Raw genomic sequence first — 23,706 nt, forward strand, 5'->3', positions numbered from 1 at the left:
TGTACCAACTCAACCATGTTGGAGTACGGTTGGAATTCAACGATCCTCTTGATTGGGTAATTTAGGCCATTGAAGAACCTAGAAATAGTTTGGTTCTCGGATTCTTGGATGTTAGCTCGCATCATAGTCAAATCCATTGATACGCGTACAGCACGCAACCATTCGGAACCCCAAGAGGAAGGTGTGATGCGTACAGCGGTAAGTTTTCCCTCAGTAAGAAACCAAGGTTTATCGAACCAGTAGGAGCCAAGAAGCACGTTGAAGGTTGATGGTGGTGGAGTGTAGTGCGGCGCAACACCAGGGATTCCGGCGCCAACGTGGAACCTGCACAACACAACCAAATTACTTTGCCCCAACGTGACAGTGAGGTTGTCAATCTCACCGGCTTGCTGTAACAAAGGATTAGATGTATAGTGTGGATGATGATTGTTTTCAGAAAACAGTAGAACGAGTATTGCAGTTGATTGTATTTGATGTTAAGAATGGACCGGGGTCCACAGTTCACTAGAGGCGTCTCTCCCATAAGAATAAGCATGTTGGGTGAACAAATTACAGTTGGGCAATCGACAAATAAAGAGGGCATGACCACGCACATACATGTTATGATGAGTAGTGTGAGATTTAATTGGGCATTACGACAAAGTACATAGACCGCTATCCAGCATGCATCTATGCCTAAAAAGTCCACCTTCAGGTTATCATCCGAACCCCCTCCAGTATTAAGTTGCAAACAACAGACAATTGCATTAAGTATGGTGCGTAATGTAATCAACAAATACATCCTTAGACATAGCGTTGATGTTTTATCCCTAGTGGCAACAGCACATCCACAACCTTAGAGGTTTCTGTCACTCCCCCAGATTTAATGGAGAGATGAACCCACTATCGAGCATAAATACTCCCTCTTGGAGTTACAAGCAAAAACTTGGCCAGAGCCTCTACTAGTAACGAAGAGCATGCAAGATCATAAACAACACATAGATAATAGATTGATAATCAACATAACATAGCATTCTCTATTCATCGGATCCCAACAAACACAACATGTAGCATTACAGATAGATGATCTTGATCATGTTAGGCAGCTCACAAGATCCAACAAAGATAGCACAATTAGGAGAAGACGACCATCTAGCTACTGCTATGGACCCATAGTCCAGGGGTGAACTACTCACTCATCACTCCGGAGGCGACCATGGCGGTGAAGAGTCCTCCGGGAGATGATTCCCCTCTCCGGCAGGGTGCCGGAGGCGATCTCCTGAATCCCCCGAGATGGGATTGGCGGCGGCGGCGTCTCTGGAAGGTTTTCCGTATCGTGGCTCTCGGTACTGGAGTTATTATCGACGAAGGCTTAAGTAGGCGGAGGAGGTAGGTTTAGGGGCGACGCGAGGGGCCCACATAGTAGGCCGGCGCGGCCAGGGCTTGGGTCGCGCCGCCCTGTTGTGTGGCCGCCTCGTCGCCCCACTTCGTATCTCCCCCGGTGTTCTGGAAGCTTCGTGGAAAAATAAGATCCTGGGCGTTGATTTCGTCCAATTCCGAGAATATTTCCTTACTAGGATTTCTGAAACCAAAAAAGCGAAAACAAAGAATCGGCTCTTCGGCATCTCGTTAATAGGTTAGTGCCGGAAAATACATAAATATGACATAAAGTATGCATAAAACATGTAGGTATCATCAATAAAGTGGCATGGAACATAAGAAATTATCGATATGTTGGAGACGTATCAGCATCCCCAAGCTTAGTTCCTGCTCGTCCCGAGTAGGTAAACGATAACAAAGATAATTTCTGAAGTGACATGCCATCATAATCTTGATCATACTATTGTAAGCACATGTAATGAATGCAGCGATCCAAGACAATGGTAAATGTAATGAGTAAACAATTGAATCATATAGCAAAGACTTTTCATGAATAGTACTTTCAAGACAAGCATCAATAAGTCTTGCATAAGAGTTAACTCATAAAGCAATAAATTCAAAGTAAAGGCATTGAAGCAACACAAAGGAAGATTAAGTTTCAGCGGTTGCTTTCAACTTGTAACATGTATATCTCATGGATATTGTCAACATAAAGTAATATAATAAGTGCAATATGCAAGTATGTAGGAATCAATGCATAGTTCACACAAGTGTTTGCTTCTTGAGATGGAGAGAAATAGGTGAACTGACTCAACATAAAAGTAGAAGAAAGGCCCTTCGACGAGGGAAGCATTGATTGCTATATTTGTGCTAGAGCTTTGGTTTTGAAAACAAGAAACAATTTTGTCAATGGTAGTAATAAAGCATATGCATCATGTAAATTATATCCTACAAGTTGCAAGCCTCATGCATAGTATACTAATAGTGCCCGCACCTTGTCCTAATTAGCTCGGATTACCTGGATTATCACCGCAATACATATGGTTTAACCAAGTGTCACAAAGGGCTACCTCTATGCCGCCTGTACAAAGGTCTAAGGAGAAAGCTCGCATTGGATTTATCTCTTTTGATTATTCTCAACTTAGACATCCATACCGGGACAACATAGACAACAGATAATGGACTCCTCTTTAATGCATAAGCATTTAGCAACAATTAATATTCTCATAAGAGATTGAGGATATTTGTCCAAAACTGAAACTTCCACCATGCATCATGGCTTTAGTTAGCGGCCCAATGTTCTTCTCTAACAGTATGCATGCTCAAACCATTCAACTCATGGTAAATCGCCCTTACTTCAGACAAGACGGACATGCATAGCAACTCACATGATATTCAACAAAGAGTAGTTGATGGCGTCCCCAGGAACATGGTTATCGCTCAACAAGCAACTTATAAGAAATAAAATGCATAAGTACATATTCAATACCACAATAGTTTTTAGGCTATTTGTCCCATGAGCTATATATTGCAAAGGTAAAGGATAGAAATTTAAAGGTAGCACTCAAGCAATTTACTTTGGAATGGCAGAGAAATACCATGTAGTAGGTAGGTATGGTGGACACAAGTGGCATAGTGTTTGGCTCAAGGATTTTGGATGCATGAGAAGTATTCCTTCTCGATACAAGGCTTAGGCTAGCAAGGCTATTTGAAACAAACACAAGTATGAACCGGTACAGCAAAACTCACATAAAAGACATAGGGATTTCTATTTTCGTGCCCTCGGTTCCTTAGTTGTGCTCAGTTTTCCCCAGCTCCTTAGTTTTTCCTCAGTTTTCCCCAAGTCCTTGTTTGAAACCCGCAGAAGCAGCTCAGACGGCAGGATTCCCGTTAAGTTGACCGTTCTGTGTTGTGCTGACGTGTGGGGCCGCGTCGTGTGGGCCCTCGTCGCGTAGAGCTGGTAGAAAGGGACCGTGTGGGATAGGACGAGATAGCATTTGGTTGCACGTGAGCAGGAGCTCAGTTTTGTCTCTCTCGGCCCAAATTGGCATTTTCCCTTTTAAGAGCACCTTTTCCCCTCTTTCTCTCTCTGTATTTTTCACCAAATTAGTATCAAATCTAGAGAAGCTTCTCTATTTCTGCCTTTTGACCTCGTTTTTTGCCCAATATGGCAGCAAATCTAGAAGCTAGTATATGATAAATTCACAGCAGCATAATCAAAAAACTAAGTATAATACATAAACTGCATACAGCAGCCAAAAGCAGCCAATAACATTGTTAATGTTCACGACAAACTAAGATGAAAAAAATACAAGACGCACGCAATGTATGGCCAGCTAGAAGATTCCTCATTGCTCATATATTTCTCCGTCGGCCCATCCGTGCATTATCCCAAGGAAATATTCATTGAACTCCTTCCGTCTGCAGTGTGCGGCCAATACATCCTCCAGACGGTATGGCATGTGTTCATTTCTCAGACCGTAGTTTCCCATTCTATCCACATATTGTGGCCACTCATCCCAGGCCTTTGTATCATGAATATACTCTCTGATATAACCCAAATCGGCGTAGTAGATGCAGCCAGGTAGAAGTGTCGGGTGCACTCTGGTGTCGATGGAGATACACCGGATATAATGCACGAAGAAGGCATGACTGCCAATGTTACTGACCGGATGGAGAGAGCGGCTCTGAGTATCCACACGGTACACCAATGGTTGGTCCTCCAAAAGCATGTTGTCCAACAACACAAGCAGCAGATCACCATCTGACTTCACAAGATAGAACTTGTCATTTCCAAGTTGTGGAAATGAAATTAGTGTCTCCATCTTGACAGTGCTCGCGCGCTGCTGCAACTGTACATTGGTGCACACTATTCTTCCGGACTCAAAATTATCCATAGCTATTGCATACAGTTCACCATTGAACGGGGTAATGCAACGCAAACTATGGTTCTCCATCGAAAAACTACCATCTCCCAATCTTCATATATATCCTTAGTTGGAGTGCTCTCATCGACCCAACTAATTTCGTTCGGGTAATGTGAGCAAACGAAGACCATAGTCGGGGATTTGATTACAGTGACTGAATTCAGAAAAACAGATGGCATCTGCGCCTCAAACATAGTGTTCGATGCCTTTGTGAGTGGGTTCAGAAGCCGTATCTTGTGCGGCGGGTTCTTCTGGGCAAGCACGATGACACCACGGCAAAAGCCGACGAAGTAGTATCTAAAATATATTGATGAAGATAACATTCAACACTAAGTTTGAAAATAAGAATATATTGACCCTATAGATATGGAGGAATTTGGAGGAATTTGAACCTTGCACGAACTTCTGATAGATCTATGGTGACGTAGTGGGATGTGCCAAGTTGGAGGAAGGTGAACTCAGCGGCGCGTGGAAGGGCGTGGTCTACCATGATCCATTCGTGCAGGTGCACGTCGGGCTCAGGTAAACCTGAGCGCCAATTTCTACAGACTTGCCTCATAGCAGAGTAGGCGTCCACGTACTCCTCATTCGCCAGTAAGCATTCGCCGATCTTGTGAAGCGGTCCGTCACCCACGAGAGAGGCCCAGCTCACGGAGGCGCCGCGCTTGGATGCGCCGCCCTCGGAGGCGACGGGCTCAGCGGTGACGGGGTTGGAGGCGACGGGCTCGGCGGCGACGGGCTTGGAGGCGATGGGCTCAGAGGCGACGGGCTCGGAGGCGACGGGCTCAGCGGCGACGGGCTCGGCGGCGACGGGCTCGGATGCGACGGGCTCAGATGCGATGGGCTCAGATGCGACGGGCTCGGCGGCGACGGGCTCGGATGCGACGGGCTCGGAGGCGACGGGCTTGGGGGCGATGGCCGCCGGCGCATTCTTCTTCTCCATCGCCGGCAGGGCTCGTACGGCGGTTGGGGTTTTTCCTTCGATTTGGAGAAGTTGATGGGACGTGAGAGGTGTGGTTTCGTGCGTGAGCGAGAATGAGACGTACTGTGTGCAGAGGGAGGGAGAGAGGGGCTTACGCGTCCTAAATGCGACCCGCGTCCACTAGTGCACGTTTGCACCGCGACACGCGTCAACAATGGCACATCTTCCACTTCTGCACCGCAACACGCGTCCTCGAGTCTAACCTTGGAAATTTAGATATACTCAGGTATACCCTCAAGTCATATACTAGCATTTTTTGTGTGCTCAGTTTTCCCCTTGGGTGCTAATACTGGCTAGTGCAATATACTCAGTTTTACCCTCAAGTGGCTGGTCAACAGAGAGTCAACAAATGGGATTAACCAGTTAAATGAATTATTTAATGTGCAAAAAATTCCGAAAAAAGAGTGGCACTTACTCATGGAGTCTTTACCACAAGTTGCCACTTCTCAAATCATAGATAAATCATAGATAAATCAAGTTTTACCACAAATTGCCACTTCTCAAATCACCTAGTAGCTATGAAGGTGCATGGTTTTCCACAATAAGCCCTACCCAAAACAGCTTTCCCCAAAACATACTTTGTCTGAATGAGGCCATAATTTTCACACTCATGTATATTTGTATTGCAAATAGTTTGAGGTAGGCCAAGATGGGTTTCATTGTACAAAACACGCATTTTTCATTTTTTAAATCTCATATTTGAATCCCTTAGTCTGTTTACTACTCACTTGCCCTTGGTTTCTTGATACTACTCAGTTTTGCCCTCTCCCTTCACAAATTCTCACAGACGCCCAACATTGCCCTAATTGGTCTAGCCCATGTCACGCGGATCGTGCCCGCCGACCGTTGATCGTATGATTTAACGGGCAGGATAACCCCTATCTCTCTCTGGTCGGGGCCACCATCCTCTCTCTCTCTCTGTCGGCGGTTAGCTTCCACCCTCTATGTATGCTAAAGGGCGGTTACCCAGTACGCTAAAGTTTGGTTTTCTGTAATATTTTTCACGAGATAAATTATAAACTCTTTTAGGTATTATTTTTCACGCAAAAAATGATAAACCATCACCGATTTGTACTTTTCACGCAAAAAATGATACAACATCACCCATTTGTTGTAGCCATTACTTTTCACGCAAAAAATGATACACCATCACCAATTTATTGTAGCCATTACTTTCCATGCAAAAAATGATACACCATCACCCATTTCTTGTAGCCATTACTTTCCACACAAAAAATGATGAACAATCACCGATTTCTTATAGCCATTACGGTAAAATGATAAACTATCATGAATTACCATTTCTTTTAGGCATTACTTTTCACGGTAAAATGATGAACAATCACCCATTTCTTGTAGCCATTACGGTAAAATGATAAACTATCATGAATTACCATTTGAAGGGATCTCGGGATACTAAATTAGTGTCATAAATGCTACTACTTTTTCCTATATATGTGGTCAAAGTTTAAAGGGAAGTTTGACTAAACACAAAACCTAGATGACTACCCCCACAACGATCATGTCCTCCTTAATTTATTGTGTAAACCCCCACAAGGCCACAACGGTCACCTCCTCCTTAATTTATTGTGTAAACCCCTACAACGGTCATCTCTCCCTTATAAACACCCACAACGGCCATCCCTTGTGTCAATAGGTTCTGCCTCTCTCTTCTTCGTTCACATACACTTGATCCATTGCCATGGCTTCCACGTCTCGGACGCGGACCGGAAGGGGAAGGGGAAGGGGCGGCCGGGGTGCACTACAAGAAAAGTTGCCATGGCCGACGAAGTTGAAGTCGCGCCGTGGTTGCTGGTGTACCATGGCCGACGATTTTGGGTCCCTCCGTGGTGCATGTCAAAACTTTTTTTTTCTCGTTTTTGAGGCCACCTAGCCCGACGAAAGCGGCCAAAACGTCGCGTATGGTGGCCCGGGACGTGGTGCATCTCGAAATCTCGGGTTCGCCGGCCGAGTCAACGCAAATCCGCACCGCCGAGGGATGTAGGGCCGGATGGCAGCCTCTACGGCATTGTTTTTTTCTCGATCGCGCCATCTCGTTCAACGTTCTCCGATCGAGCCGTTTACGATGCAGGATCATGGGTCCCGCATGTCATCCTCTATGAACCAAAATTCTTTCTATTCTTGGATTTTTTTGACCCCCTGATTTCTGGCTACTTCCTTTTTCTTTTGATCCCTTGCCGCCTTGGAAACGTTGAGACCGCTGCTGCTAAATGGGACCCGCATGTCATCCTCTATGTGCAATCAACTTTCTTTTCTTGGAGTTTTTTTTGGCACCTCATATTTGGTCACTTGCCTTTTTTTTCGATCCCCTGCCGCCTCTCAAACGGTGATACCGCTGCTGCTAAATGGGACCCGCATGTCATCCTCTATGTACTATAAAACTTTCTTTTCTTGGATTTTTTTTGGCACCTCATATTTGGTCACTTGCCTTTTTCTTTCGATCCCCTGCCGCCTCTCAAACGGTGATACCGCTCTTTGCTAAATGGGACCCGCATGTCATCATCTTTGTTAAATAAAATTTCTTTTCTTGGATTTTTTTTTGGCACCTCATATTTGGTCACTTGCCTTTTTTTTCGATCCCCTGCCGCCTCTCAAACGGTGATACCGCTGCTGCTAAATGGGACCCGCATGTCATCCTCTATGGACTATAAAACTTTCTTTTCTTGAATTATTTTTGGCTCCTGATATTTGGTCACTTGCCTTTTTCTTTCGATCCGCTGCCGCGTCTCTAAGGGTCAGACCGGTGCAGCTAGATGGGACCCGCATGTCATCCTCTATGAGCAATCAACTTTCTTTGGATTTTTTTGGCACCTCATATTTGGTCACTTGCCTTTTTCTTTCGATCTCATGCCACGTTTGAAACGTTGAGGAACCTGCTGGCTCATGGGACCCGCATGTCATCCTCTATGTGCTATAAAAGTTTCCTTTGTTGGATTTTTTTCACCCTCTGATTTTTGGCTTGCCTTTTTATTTTGATCCCCTGCCCCCTTTGAAACGTTGAGTAAGCTGTTGGCTCAAGGGACCCGCATGTCATCCTCTATGTCCATCAACTTTCTTTTCTTGGATTTTTTTCACCCCCTAATTACTAGCTACTTTCTTTTTCTTTTGATCTCAAGCCGCATTACAAACATTGAGACCGCTGCTGCAAAATGGGACCCACATGTCATCCTCTATGTACAATAAATCTTGGATTATTTTTGGCTCCTGATATTTGGTCACTTGCCTTTTTCTTTCGATCTCATGCCACCTTTGAAACGTTGAGTAAGCTGCTGGCTCATGGGTCCCGCATGTCATCCTCTACGAACAATAAAAGTTTCCTTTCTTGGAGTTATTTTTGACCCCTAATTTCTGGCTATTTGCCTTTTTCTTTTGATCCCCTGCCCCCTTTGAAATGATGAGGACGTTGTTGGCAGGTCGGTCCCACATGTCATCCTCTATGAACAATAAAAGTTTCCTTTGGTGGATTTATTTTTGACCCCTAATAAATTTCTGGCTATTTCCTTTTTTTCTTTTGATCCCCTGCCGCCTTGGAATTGTTGAGAATGCTGCTGCCTCATTTTTCTTTTGGTCCTGTGCCGCCTTGGAAACATTGAGACCGCTGCTACAAAATGGGACCCGCATGTCATCCTCTATGTACAATAAAGTTTCTTTTCTTGGATTATTTTTGGCTGCTGATATTATGTCACTTGGCTTTTTCTTTCGATCTCATGCCGACTTTGAAACGTTGAGGATGCTGCTGCCTCATGGGTCCCGCATGTCATCCTCTCAGAACGATAAATGTTTTCTTTTCTTGTATTTTTTTACCAACTGATTTTTGGCTTTTTTTTATTTTCGGTCCCCTGCCGCCTTTGAAACGTTGACGACGCTGCTGGCTCATGGGTCCCCGATGTCAGCCTCCCCGTACAAGAAACATGTGATATTTTATTTTGCAGAAAATAAACGTTGTATTTCGCTCTGAGCTATTGCAAATGGATAAATTAAATCTTTATATCTACATAAACAAACTTATATGTTGAATCTCCTTGTTTTTTGTTTTTGCGAAGCATAGGACTTTCCTGTTTTTTTTTTTTTTTTGAGAAAAATCCGACCTTTCCTGTTTTGGAGTGGGCTGAAATTGTACAAGTCAAAAGGCCCAGCAGGATAGTTCGAAGGCCCAGATGTCCAGATACAGCCCAATTGAAATCTTTCTTTTCTTGGATTTTTTTCACACCACGATTTACGGCTACTTCATTTTTCTTTCGGTCTGTGCCGCCTTGGAAGCGTTGAGACCGCTGCTACAAAATGGGACCCGCATGTCATCCTCTATGTACAATAAAGTTTCTTTTCTTGGATTATTTTTGGCTCCTGATATTATGTCACTTGCCTTTTTCTTTCAATCTCCTGCCGACTTTGAAACGTTGAGGAAGGCTGTGGCTCATGGGTCCCGCATGTCATCCTCTATGAACAATAAAAGTTTCCTTTGTTGGATTTATTTTTTTCCCCTAATTTCTGGCTATTTGCCTTTTTCTTTTGATCCCCCCCCTTTGAAACGATGACGACGCAGCTTGGCAAGTCGGTCCCACATGTCATCCTCTATGAACAATAAAAGTTTCCTTTGATGGATTTATTTTTGACCCTAATTAATTTCTGGCTATTTCCTTTTTTCTTTTGATCCCCTGCCGCCTTGAAATAGTTGAGGATCTTTCTTGCCTCATGGGTCCCGCATGTCATCCTCTCGAAAGGTAAATGTTTCTTTTCTTGAATTTGTTTACCAACTGATTTTTGGCTTATTTTTTCTTTCGATCTCCTGCCACCTTTAAAATGTTGACGACGCTTTGGCTCATGGGTCCCCAATGTCAGCCTCCCCATATCGCAAATCCTATTTCCGCAAAGGTTGTATTTCTAGATAGATAAGGTGGATTCGAATCTGCCATGGTTCAGGCAGCTCAGGTAAGCCTTCTTGCACTGATTAATGGAAGTAGTGTATAGCAAGGTCAAGACATGTGGCTCGGTGTAATGAATCTATTTGAATCATGTTGTGGGTTCAATCTGATAGTTCTCTAACAGGTCAGCCAAAATAGAAATTAAGTTTTTTTCTAAAACGGAAATGCAAATTAAGATGAACACAAACATTAGTTATCATAATAGCTGATCATACATACATACTTGCTAAGAGCAAAAGCTTGCCAGAGTTTTACCACCCATACAATTAATTAGCAGTTCAGATAAGATAACCTTATATAAGTATAACTACAAATGCATTTGCTAAGGGCTCATGGGGCAACAGAACTAGACAACCGCGAACTTTATGACCAGCATGTCACAGCGGCATCGAAAGATCTTGACCTTCAACTTTGATCCAATGCGAAGTTTGGCACCGTCAATGAACTTTTTCCACCTGGAAGTAACAGCCAAGCGGCCATCTGTGGGACTGACGGAGTACCGTCCCTCCACGGTGAGACCTTCACTCTCCATGACGAGGGATATCTTGCCCCTTCGGCCAGCATTGAGATCCTTGGAGATACTTATAGGCAATTTCTGATTCAAAGCAAGAGATACCACCAAAAATTAGTCAATGGCACCAATGCACTGAACCATGTGAGACTTTGAGCAGAGAAGACATCAAGATAAGAGCAGTTATGCTGTCATATACTCACGAACATAGCCTCCAGATGCGTCCTGGTCACCACATGGGTGGCCACAGCAATGAGCTGAGACCTCGGTGATCTGGCTGGGGCAGGTGCAGGAGCCTGGGCTGGTACACGAGCTGGTGCTGATGCAGGAGACTGCTGGGCAGGTGCAGTAAACGGTGCCTCTATAGGAACGGGTGGTGATGCTGGTGTCTGTTGGGCTGGTGCTGTAAACGGTGCAGCTAGAGGAACCAGTGCTGAGGCATGAGCCAGCCGGGCAGGTGTAGTATATGGGGCCTCTACAGAACCAATGCTGATGTAGGGGACTGCTGGGTAGATGCAAGAACGGAGCTGGTACAGAACCGGTGCTGATGCGGGGAGAGTGGGAAGCCGGTGCCGGTCTTTGGTGTGGTTGCCCTTTGTGACATCCGCTCATGTTCCATCAGGGGATCTGCAGCTTTGATCATGTTAAACCCAGCAAGCTAGAACAGAGGGAATGGTTTAGAACAACTGCTCAGAATAGTTATCAAAAGATATGAGTAGAAAAAAGTTACATATTATATATTTGGAAGTGTCTCCAACTCTGTAAGCAGTTACGTATATCTGCCCGTTTGAGTTTCTGATCCTCAGCTCGTCGCCCTTCTTCAGACCGTAGTCAAAAGCAAACTTTCTCCAATCATGTCCATACAAATATGTGATGGCCTGCGTCTTGTAGACATACACCTCATAGACCGTGTAGCTGTTCATCAATTTGCCATTGCCATGCATAGTGAAAGACCCTTCATGCGGACACATCTGGTTAATCATTGGACGAAGTTCACAAGGTACAGTCTGCATGTGAAAATTGATACAAATGTAAGAAGCAGGAAGACTAAAAACAAGACTTTACTAGATGCCAATTCATGCTAAACCACTGAGAATACATACCTGTAACTCTGTGAAGGAGCTACTAGAAAGGTAGATAGAGCCATAGGAGGTGTTATATGCGGGGTATGTACATGGGCCCGCCATATTCCCACAAGCTCGGCATCGGGATGGTGAAGGAAACATGGGAGGTACTACTGGTGCGTAGCGCTGAATGTAAGTGGAAGAATTAGGTTGTGTAAAGTGCATAGTTCAGAGCAATGCAAATGTTGACAAGCGAGTGCATAACACTATGTTACAAACTGAACAGTGAAAAATTAGTGTATGATGAATATAAGCATGCTAATTTGGTGTTTCCGAATTCCAAAAAGCATTAGACAGAGCCGGTGATAATATCAGACATAAATCATGGCATGTATATGTGGCTTAAGAAAATATACCCGAACCCTTGGATGGTTACGGCCGGCTGGTCCTTGGACTTGAGCTTATATAAGCATCCGGAAGGTGGGGCTGACGGTAACTTGGTGGCAGCCTCTGCAGATGCCTCATCGGCAGCAGTTGCAATCCTTTTGACCAATGAAGGGTTAGCAGTTTCGATCTGCATATGAAAATTGAAGAGCAACGAGACATCAGCGGTGATATATAAAATGAATCTATGAGACACCGATGCATATAGTGCTGGATGTAAGTGTAAGAATAGGTGTGTGTGTTTCTGAACTATTGGTAAGCATTAGACAAAGCCGGCAATAAACAGACAAAAATCAAATCATGTATGAGGATTAAGAAAATATACACCTTCTTGAAAAGGGTACCACCCGGTGGCCCGTGGCCTTGTGCTTGAGGAGGTTTTCAGAAGATGGTGGCGGCACCATCGTCTTCAGCAGCCTCATCGGGATCATTTTTTATCCATTTGATTAGAGGCACGAAGTTTCATCCTGCATATGAATAGCAACAGAACTCATCATTGATATTTAATAAATCTATGAGATAGACTGATGCAAATAGTGCGGGTGTAAGTGGAAGAATAGGGTTGTGCATAGAGAACGATCGACAACAATGCAAATGATTACAAAAGAAGCCAATGGAAATCAACGAGTTTATATCTTTGGATGAGACAGTGAAAAGTGAAAAATTAGTGTATGATGATTGTAAGCAAACGCAGTGTTTCGAACTTTTGGTAAGCATTAGACAAAGCCAACAGTAATTAAACAGATAATAATGAAATCATGTATGTGGATTAAGAAAATATACCAGATTCATTAAAAGGTCACCACCAGTGGCCCATGGCCTCGTGCTTGTAGAGGTTTTCGGAAGATGGTGCCGGCACCATCGTCCTCACAAAGCAGCCTCATTAGCCTCATTTTGCATCCACTTGAGTAAAGGCGCAGCGATTTCAGCCTGCATAAGAATGGGAACAGATCTCAGCAGTGATATTGAATGACTACGAGACAGATCGATGCATATAGTGCTGGATGTAAGTGGAAGGGTATGGCCGTGTATGGACAACAGTTCACAACAATGCAAGGGTGTGTTCGGTTACGAAACAGCGTGGAATGGAATGGAATGGTTCCATTTCAGAGGAATGGAATGGTTAAATTTTTTGTTCGGTTGGGATAAATGGAGAGCGAAGAGATCGAGGTTAAACTAACCATTTGTCTCAAAATTGTAATTAACAATTGCAAATGACATTTTAATCTCAAAGTCGTAATTAACAGGCGCCTAATGGTGCTCTTTTAATCTAAAAAAAGTAATTAACATCATTTTTTGTTGGGTTAGGGAACTGGAGTAGATGAACATTCTTGTATGATGATTGTAAGCAAACGAATTTGGTGTTTCTAAACTTTTGGTTTCGAGATCTTATGGGTTTCAACTCTAGCCTACCCCAACTTGTTTGGGACTGAAAGGCTTGGTTGTTGTTGTTGTTGTTGTAAACTTTTGGCAAGCATAGAAAAAACCGACAATAAACAGAGAAAAATCAAGGCATGTTTTGTGGATTAAGAAAATATACCATATTCATTAAAAGATCACCACCCGGTGGCGCGTGGCCTTGTGCTTGTAGAGGCATTTAGAAGATGGGGGCGGCATCAACATACCGGCTTTGATCAGCCACAGTTTTGATCTTCCTTTTGAGTAAAGGCCCTAAAGTTTCAGTCTGCATATGAATAGCAAAACAAAAGGCAGACCTCGGCGGTGATATTGAATTACTGTATGAGATAGTGATGCATATAGTGGATGCTCTTAGCCTTTTGCAGCGTGAACACTAGCTATGGACAGACAAAAAACTAGTTAACTCAGCTTTATCTAGATATGAATGTACTACCACCATCCAAAAGCTTAAGCCTTATTTATTTTTGAGAAATCAAAACAAGCAAAGTTTGACCAAAATTTTAGAACATTCTATCAACAAATATAATACTGTGTAGATACCGTAGGAAAATATATTTTATTATCTATTTAATGATATTAATTTTGTATTTTGCATGTTACTGATTTTTGGTAAAAGCTTAGTCAAACATGGTATAGTTTGACTTTCTAAAAATAATATAAGCCCAAAGCTTTGGGATGGAGGCAGTAGTATCTAGAGCTAAAACACATCTAGATACATCCGTATCTACAGATAGTTGAGTCTATTAATTTGGATGTACGGGAGTATCAGATTCAGACTACATCATGGTAAGTTGGGTACCAAAAATTCCCCCTGGGCTGTCCCTGCCCCGCTCGGCGGTGGCGTTTCGCGTGTTGTGTTGCAGGTCGGGCCATGCTCCTGCAGCGGGTGGGCGCTATTCTCGTTCCCCATAGCCTCGGCCACGGAACACGGAGGTACCAACCTGATACAGAGAATATAGAGCATGGTGTCACGGAGGCTTTACGCACAAACACACGAAGACATGTGCTACTTTAAGCATATTCCGAACAGGAACAGATTGAGGATGCGAGAGAGACACTTAAAAGGTAAAGAGTGGATAAGCAAACGGAGTACACAGCCGCGGGGCTGGGGACGCAGCTCAGGCTCAGCCAACTGCCCACATGCGTGGTGGCCTTACGCTCCATTGCCCCCACCGCCGAGGTCTTACCTTTCCTGTACAAGCTGACAAAAGATACAGTGAGGATTAGCAGAAACTACAAAGGTTGCAAATGTCGAAAAATAAAGGAAGAACACCCCAATCCAAGCAAAGGTAGCCCCCGCCCCCCACCCCCACCATTCACTCCCAGCTCGAGGGTGACCAGAAAGACACCCCTTCGCCAAGAATAGGAAAGAGATGCGCAAGATATCGAGGAGAGGAAAAAAGAACCGATCTCGAGAAAGGAAAGAACATTACTAGTCCTACCTAATCCGCTTGGTCTAGATGCAGCTTGCCCCTCCAAGATGGATGCCTGGACGGTGGAGGCGAAAGGAGGGGATCGAGCTAGCGGCTTGCATCCGTCGGCAATCGGCACTCGATCGGGAGAGAAGGGGTGCTACATAAAGGGGAGGGGTAACATATTTTATTACACAGTGAACTTACTGATGTGACTAGTCATTACATGTCTCACTGAAACTAGGGCCCATAGCGTGGCACCCCAAATTCACTTGAAGCTGCCCGGCGGGACGCATTGGCGCGTCAAGAAACCCCCGAATTGTAGCGGGGAAATGAAACATTTCACAAAAATTTGAAATTCAAGCACACCGCCACGCGCCAAGCACGCGGCTGTTCCTTCCTCTTCCTCGGTTCCTCCTCCCCTATCCGAAAAAACCCCAAATCCCAAGCTCAAACCAAAAAAAACAAATCCCATACGCCATGCATGTCCTCGTTAACCCGCTGGAGATCGTTCCGGACGATGCGGACCCCCGCCCTGAGATCCAGAATTCCGTCCACCTCGAGGCACTGCGTCTTTGTCTCGCAGCGACGGCTTGAGGGCGGCGAAGAGGAAGTTCCGCCGGAAAGTGCTCATGGCAACCGTGCAAGCTCATCGGCGTGCTGCATCCCGAGAGGAACTGGTCAAAGCTTTGCTATTCGCCACACACAAAAAATTGCGGGCCAAGATCTGGTCAAAGCTTCGTCGATGGCTTGCCGTGAGAGGGTTGGAGTCCAGAGTCAATAAACTAGCTGCTCGAGGACTGGGCGGTTTACACGGATTCATATTAACTGACTCAAGTTTGTTAGTCTAGTTAACAAATGCATCTAGATACATCCATATCTAGACAGAATTGAGTCAATTAATATGAATCAGAGGGGAGTACCTGAAAGTGTTTCATGCTACCAACTAATGCGGCTGGCGGGAATCATTTGTAGAAGTAATTGTGCTACTACTCATACGATGAACTGATTGTGTGGGTGTCGAATTTTGCAACGCGATCATCCACTGAATGCTTAATCTAGCGCCAAAGGCGTACAAATCATAACATACTACAGCACCAGAACATAAGAGTACGAATCATAAAGTAGCTCAACATTTTGCATCAGGGCTGGGTGGTCCACGAGACTACCGGGACGCCCCGATGATCTCCGGGTGTGCATCCTCTTCAACGCAAAGCTGTGTACTCGGTCCACGGCCTCCTTCTCGTAGGCTGGATAATCTCGGTGCAGGACCTTCGTCTATGAGAGGCTCGTCATCGCACCATCCACAGGTGCATCGTGGCTGGGTGGTCTTGAGACTACCGGACGCCCCCGATGATCTCCGGCGTGCATCCACTTCAACGCAAAGCTGTGTACTCGGTCCACGGCCTCCTTCTGTAGGCTGGATAATCTCAGGTGCAGGACCTTCGTCTATGAAAGGCTCGTCATTAGTACCATCCACAGGTGCATCAAACTGAGATTCATCTTCAAATCTCCCATCAAACTGAGAGACCTCTTCAACTCTATGCTTCTGCAATTAGTACATCAACCGATTAGACAAACATCTAAGGGATGCAACCTGAACAAATGCCGTTTTACATATTTACCTTCTCATCTGGCACAGCACATGTCCCAGAGCTGAAACCCGTTTCCTGAAGCAAGCGCTTTTTCTCTCCTTCCCATCCATCCATCTGCAACAAGTTAAATTTGAGTACAAAACCTTGCACAGCAATGCAAACTATTGATTGAAACAGCGGCAGCATCAATATAAATAATTAACTACATATGCCAGCACACATACAGTGTGAGCAAGATCTGCTTCTCCTGCTAAAGGATCATTATATGGTTCACCATGCTAAACCCGCCTAACATATGTGCGGTCCATCCCAAAAATGTGTAAATGATCTGCCACTACAGGGTGAGGCCTCTTCTCACCATTCATACATGTGCAGCGCGGGCAATACACGTCCAGGTTGTGACCTTCATGAGCTCTAATAAACCCCATAAAGGGTTGAACACCATTTATATATGAAGGGGGACATAAGTGTCCATGCAGTATCCAAGTTCTGTCCATCTGTTTAATTATGAGATACAGTGGTTGGTGATTAATTTAAGGCGAAGTAGGAAATGTATATCCATCGAGTACAAAACTATACTACATGATTATGCATTTCAGCAATCATGTCGAGTACAAAACAAAAAATGCCCATCGACATTTTAGCAAATAGATCGTGTACAAAACTCTGCCATGGCATTTCAGCAAATTAACGGATCGAGTGCAGAACTGACTCTATATGCCCACGCAAATGAACAAATTGATCGATGACAAATCGAGCGGAAAACTATAAAGTGCCAATTAGTTCGAGCATCGACGAATATTTTTAGCAGCATCAAGAAAATATAAATCGTTAGGCCGTCTTGCCCGATACATGATTGAGCTAGAGATAGCAGCCCTACCGTGGATCAACTTGACCGCCGGTGCGTCTCGAGAAGAACGACGGGGAGGGGAAGCTTCTTCTTCGCCCGGCGGGGCGGGGGTGGGGACGCTCTGCGCCGGGCGGGGTATATGTTGTGTGGGGGTGGGTGGGGGGTCATGCGGCCGGGCCGCCGGGGTGATAATTAAGGTCGGTAGGTGGCGTTTAATGGAGTTGCGTGTGTAATTTGCCGTGCACAAGGTTGAGGAATAGGCGGTTCCCTTTGCCGCGCGCACAATTCAAACTATCCCGCCCATGTAGTTTAAATTCGCCATATTTTCGTTAAATCGACATAAAGTCATGTGAGTGGGGGAAAATTAGCAAAGTTGCTTGAAAAATAGTAAAACTCTGGAATTATCCTTTAAATATGCTCTACTTCGTGTGGAAATCGGGGTGTGGAAGCATGTTGAGCTGTTTTATTTGTACTTTCTTCATTAAAACTCCCATTTTATGCACTTTGGATGGAAAGAAATCATTTGTACATAAATTTTGACAACGCCATTTGCAAACACTAATTGTTTTACATGCCAAGATGCACCCATCCACCAAATATATATGGGGCAAAAGTTTATCACAATCTAGCAGATATGCACAATTAGTGAGGGACCCCTTTTGATTTTGTGCAATTTCCACTAATTAGGTAGAGAGAAGGGGTTAATTAATTAGGCCATGTTAGGGGTTATGTGTTTTAGATTAGGTTGTGTGGATTCAAATACAACTTCTTTATTTGTGTGCTATGATTAATCAAAACTAGATTGATCGACTGCGCACACATTATTAGAGGCGCATGCCTTTGTGCACAAAGTGCATGTGTGTGTTGTTGGCCACCAATTAACGAGAGAGAGAGAGAGAGAGAGAGAGGTAGAGAGAGATCTACATACGAGAGAGCGATTGAAATCCCCAAATTAAACACATATATATATGCATGGCACATTTAATTTAATTAGAGGACCGCGAGCTAAGGCACCCCTGGCCTGCTTGATGCACAATTAAGTGTCATTGGCCTATATATAGGGTTTAATTAGGGTTTAGGGTTTAGGGTTAGGAGGTTAGGGTTTAGGGTCTAGGGTCTAGGGTTTAATGTTTATGGTGTTTAGGGGTTTAGGGATTAGGGATTAGGGTTTATTTAATTAGGGTTTAAGGTTTATGGATCATCGATCGAGTGCGCACACACACATTATTAGAGGCACACGCGCCTTTGCGCATAAAGTGCATGTGTATATGTGTGTGTTTTTTTGGCCAACAACGATATATAGATGATCGAGAGAGAGAGAGATTGAAATCCCCAAGAATATGTTCGATCAAATATATATTAAAATATATGCACGAATGCATGCATGGTAGGCCATGCATGCACACTAATTATATATATATTATGAGGAAACTTAATCAAATGTGTTTTCATTCGAGAGAACTTGTCAAAATTCAAGTTAATTAATTTATCATCGATAATTTTATAATTAATTAATGAATCTCAGGGAGATGTTATACAACATATGATCGATATAGGCCATGTCGTATATATTAATTGGTGTTAATCTACCGTTTAATTTGCTAGCTAGCTGCTATATATAGATCGAGCATGTTTTTATTAGATCGGGTTATAGCTAGCTAATATAGTTTAGGGTTATGTGTTTTAATGAACTAGGGTTTGATTAGCTAGGGGTTAGTTATATATATGGTTTAGGGTTAATGCATGGCACATTTAATTTAACTAGAGGACCGCGAGCTAGGCACCCCTGGCCTGCTTGATGCACAATTAAGTGTCGTTGGCCTATATATAGGGTTTAATTAGGGTTTAGGGTTAGCTAGGGTTTAGGGTTTAGGGTTTAGTGTTTAGGGTGTTTAGCTAGGGTCTAGGGTTTAGTTTAGGGTGTTTAGGGTCTAGGGTTTAGGTTTTAATTAGTGTTTAGGGTGTTTAGGGTTTAGGGTTTAGGGTTTAGTGTTTACGGTGTTTAGGGTCTAGGGTTTAGGGTTTAGTGTTTAGGGTGTTTAGGGTCTAGGGTTTAGTGTTTAGGGTGTTTAGGGTTTAGGGGAGTTTTAGGGTTGTTTAAGGTTTAGGGATCATCGATCGAGTGCGCACACTAATTATATATATATTATGAGGAAACTTAATCAAATGTGTTTTCATTCGAGAGAACTTGTCAAAATTCAAGTTAATTAATTTATCATCGATAATTATATAATTAATTAATGAATCTCAGGGAGATGTTATACAACATATGATCGATATAGGCCATGTCGTATATATTAATTGGTGTTAATCTACCGTTTAATTTGCTAGCTAGCTGCTATATATAGATCGAGCATGTTTTTATTAGATCGGGTTATAGCTAGCTAGTACAGTTTAGGGTTATGTGTTTTAATTAAGTAGGGTTGATTAGCTAGGGTTAGTTATTATATATATATGGTTTAGGGTTAATGCATGGCACATTTAATTTAATTAGAGGACCGCGAGGCACCCCCTGGCCTGCTCGATGCACAATTAAGTGTCGTTGGCCTATACATAGGGTTTAATTAGGGTTTAGGGTTAGCTAGGGTTTAGGGTTAGGGTTAGGGTTAGGGTTAGGTTAGGGTTTAGGGTCTAGGGTGGTTTAGGGTCTAGGGTTTAGGGTTTAGGGTTAGCTAGGGTTTAGGGTTAGGGTTAGGGTTAGGGTTAGGGTTTAGGGTCTAGGGTTTAGGGTTTAGTGTTTAGGGTGTTTAGGGTTTAGGGATTAGGGATTATTAGGGATTAGGGATTTAAGGTTTTAGGGGTTGTTAAGTTTAAGGTTTAGGGATCATCGATCGAGTGCGCACACACATTATTAGAGGCACCCGCGCCTTTACGCATAAAGTGCATGCGTATATATGTGTGTTTTTTGGGCCACCAACGATATATAGATGATCGAGAGAGAGAGAGATCGAGACTGAAATCCCCAAGAATATATATATATATATATGTTCAAATATACATTAAAATATATGCACGAATGCATTGTAGGCCATGCATGCACACTAATTATATATATATTATGAGGCAACTTAATCAAATGTGTTTTCATTCGAGAGAACTTGTCAAAATTCAAGTTAATTAATTTACACTACAACACGACATAGCTTTGGTAACATAATCTTGTGTTACTACAGGTAGAAAATAGTGTTACTGGGCCATGTAGTAACATATATTGAAATGTGTTCCATTAGGCCGTGTTACTAAGTGGTGTTAACAGTCACACATAATAATTGTTACCACATGTTAAAAACAATGTTACAACTTCTCCTATAGTAACATGCATATTATGTGTTACCAGATGCGCTCGTAACACATTTTTGTAAATATAGTAACACCGATAGTAACATATTTTCGTAGACATAGCATATTTTGGTAACAAAATTTTGTACATATATATAGTAACATAACTAGTAACACATTTTATAGCTTTATAGCTGTCAGGTACCCTAGTAACACTCTACAATGTATTTCGTACCCTGGCTACAATGTATTTCGTTTTGGTTTTTATACTCAGTTAGATGCCCAGTTTATGGAATATACATTTGTAATAAAATCAGTCCATGTGCTCAGTTAACTAATTATTTTTTATGATGCTTTCACCATTGAAATATGACAAAATTGAAGCAAAACAAATCCTCAAATTGTATATATTTAGATATTTATTACGAATATACAAGAGTGTAAGATACTTATGCATTATAATTAATAATATCAATATTATTGGTGCAAAATTGAACATTGATGGAAGTAAAAGTGACAAAGTGCATTCTTGGCAGTTGAAAAAAAATCCGAACGAAAATTTACATATACATGTTTTGAATCTTAGTATACATCTTCTTGGATATCTGATACTCTACGTATACATAAGTACTGTCCACATTTTTTTTTGGCGATCTTAGCTTCCTCCAGTATAGAATTGTCGATTCCGCATAATTCATTTGATTATTGGTATTATAACTACAACTCTTGCCACATCTTGAAAATTACCATCAAACAATCAGTCCTTCACGGCATTACGTATCTCCTGTTAGAACAACACAAATACACAACAAAAACTTTAAAAACATATTGTAAAGGCTGAATTATCATAATCTAGAAGGTGAACCATGCTTTTCTTGGAATACTCATGGAATTGACAAGTTCATGTGCACGAAAATGGAGAATAATGCATACACAAGTTTCTTAAAATTTTGCAGCTAGTACATTCTACAATAAGAGACGATTATAAGTGGTATAGGTGCTAGTAAATTGAATCTAAGATTTGCAGATGTGAGGAAGCCTACACACTGGCTTGCCTGAGCAGACTACAGTTTTCAACTCTCATGGTCAATGGGTCTTTTGATCTGGAATCATACAACACAAGTGGTAGTAGATGCAGTGAGCATATATGAACCACTCAAGTAGTTTGACCAGTAACTCAAAATTTGAAGTATTCAGAAGATAGGGCAAAATGACAACAAAATGGCATACGGACTTGGTGGGATGGCGTGGTGTTGCTGAAACCTGGTTTTCAGATTTCTGACCTGTAACATCTTGGGTGCAAAAGACACCATAGTTACCCAACGTCTTATCAATGAAAGTATTATCTTCTACTCCGTACAAAAAATAGTTAAAGCAACTAGGGGTGCACAGAGATACTGACCTAGCAAACCCATCTTGACATCCCATCTAGTGAGTGTGGGCATGGAGATTACAACGCACCCAGAAGAAAAACATGTAGTGTCCTATATATATTCCGTCGATCTTGCATCCTAGCAGCACAACTTCTGAGGAGAAAAAAGATTGAAAGCCTGCAGATATGTGATGGTAGAGGCACGTAATGGCAGATTCACGACAAGGCACAAAAAAGGACTTTGACTCACCGTACTCAATTAAAGAAAGGTCTGTTGGAGATCTGGATCCACGTGAGATCGGCGTCGATGTCCTCATCGCCGCCTCGCGACTACTGCCGCCTCCCTCGCCGAGATCTGCGTCGTCAGTGCGTCGTCTCTGGAGATCCACGTTACATCTCCCGACGATGAGAACGAAAAGATTGGTGGTGCTGCGCTGCTAGGAGAGAAGGGCCACATAGTCTTTGACGGATCCAGACTACAGCTTGAAAGTAATCTGTGGAGGAGTCTTGATCGGTGAGGAATGGGATCGCGGGGAGGCGCACGGACTGGGGGATGGGGAGGGTTTCCTAGTTAGCCCTTTGGCGGATGATGCGGGGATAAATTAAGGGGATCTAAAAAAATTCACATCCCGCGTGAGGAACTGAAAATCTTAACCTCCCCGCGCAAGCTGTGCTCCCTAATTTTTTGACATAGGTATTTGTCTTTCATTCGCAGTTGCTGGGACATACTTTATGCTAGGCCCACTTTTTTTAATTTTTGCGCCAATGCTAGGCCCACTTGGCGTTGCTATTTTCACGCACTTGTTAGAATTCCCAGTTTTACGGATACTTTTAGTAAATAAACATTGAGTTTTGAAAAAAGTAAATAGACTTTGAAAAACCATAGAAAAATCTGAGTTGTAATTAAGTACTTTTTAAACGACCTTGTGTATGCGACCTAACTTTTACATAGATCGTAAAGTATAATTATTTCATGTATTTTTTAGATTATATTTGAGCTATGTATTGGTGCTGTTTTAGAAACTAGAACTGACTAGGGGTTTATTTCACACCTAGTCTCGTCCCAACACAATATAAATAGAGGACAAGTACGATAGCAAATCGATAACACACGTCCCTTGCACGGACCAACTTCTAATCTAATTTATTATGTGAGTTGAATATAATAATGCAACACGAACGCTTAGCATATCTTATCGTTAGCTTGTTCGGCACTAGCGTTTTGTCGAACATTCGAGCGCTCTAGACAACAATTTATTTGATAGATGAAATGGGCATGGTATAATGCTCTTATTTTCTCCTTTATCCATACTCATGTATATATGACCTGTAACACTGGATACCAAAATATGATTTTGTGTTACTACAATCATATTATTTGTAACACGGTTAAAGTAACACAAAATTACATGTTACTAGTGTCTGATGTCCCTGTAACACACTTTTGGCTCTGATACAGTTTGTGTTACTGTTGATCGTTGGCACACAAATGTTGTGTTACTCCAATTTTACCTGTAACATACTCTACCATGTGTTACATGATTGTGTT

At 42.8% G+C, this 23,706-nt stretch overlaps 1 long non-coding RNA gene across 1 annotated transcript; it reads right to left on the bottom strand.

Annotated features, from left to right (window-relative positions):
• Positions 1 to 21,293: 21,293 nt before the first annotated feature.
• LOC127348627 (uncharacterized) lies at positions 21,294 to 22,839 on the bottom strand. The gene is made up of 3 exons (XR_007879867.1): positions 22,408 to 22,839; positions 22,188 to 22,311; positions 21,294 to 21,569 (listed from the first exon to the last, which is right to left on the bottom strand). It is a non-coding gene; the product is annotated as an uncharacterized lncRNA (long non-coding RNA).
• Between the last annotated feature and the right edge of the window lie 867 nt (positions 22,840 to 23,706).

This window comes from Lolium perenne, chromosome 1 (genome assembly GCF_019359855.2).
Source record: "Lolium perenne isolate Kyuss_39 chromosome 1, Kyuss_2.0, whole genome shotgun sequence".
Lineage (NCBI taxonomy): Eukaryota > Viridiplantae > Streptophyta > Magnoliopsida > Poales > Poaceae > Lolium > Lolium perenne.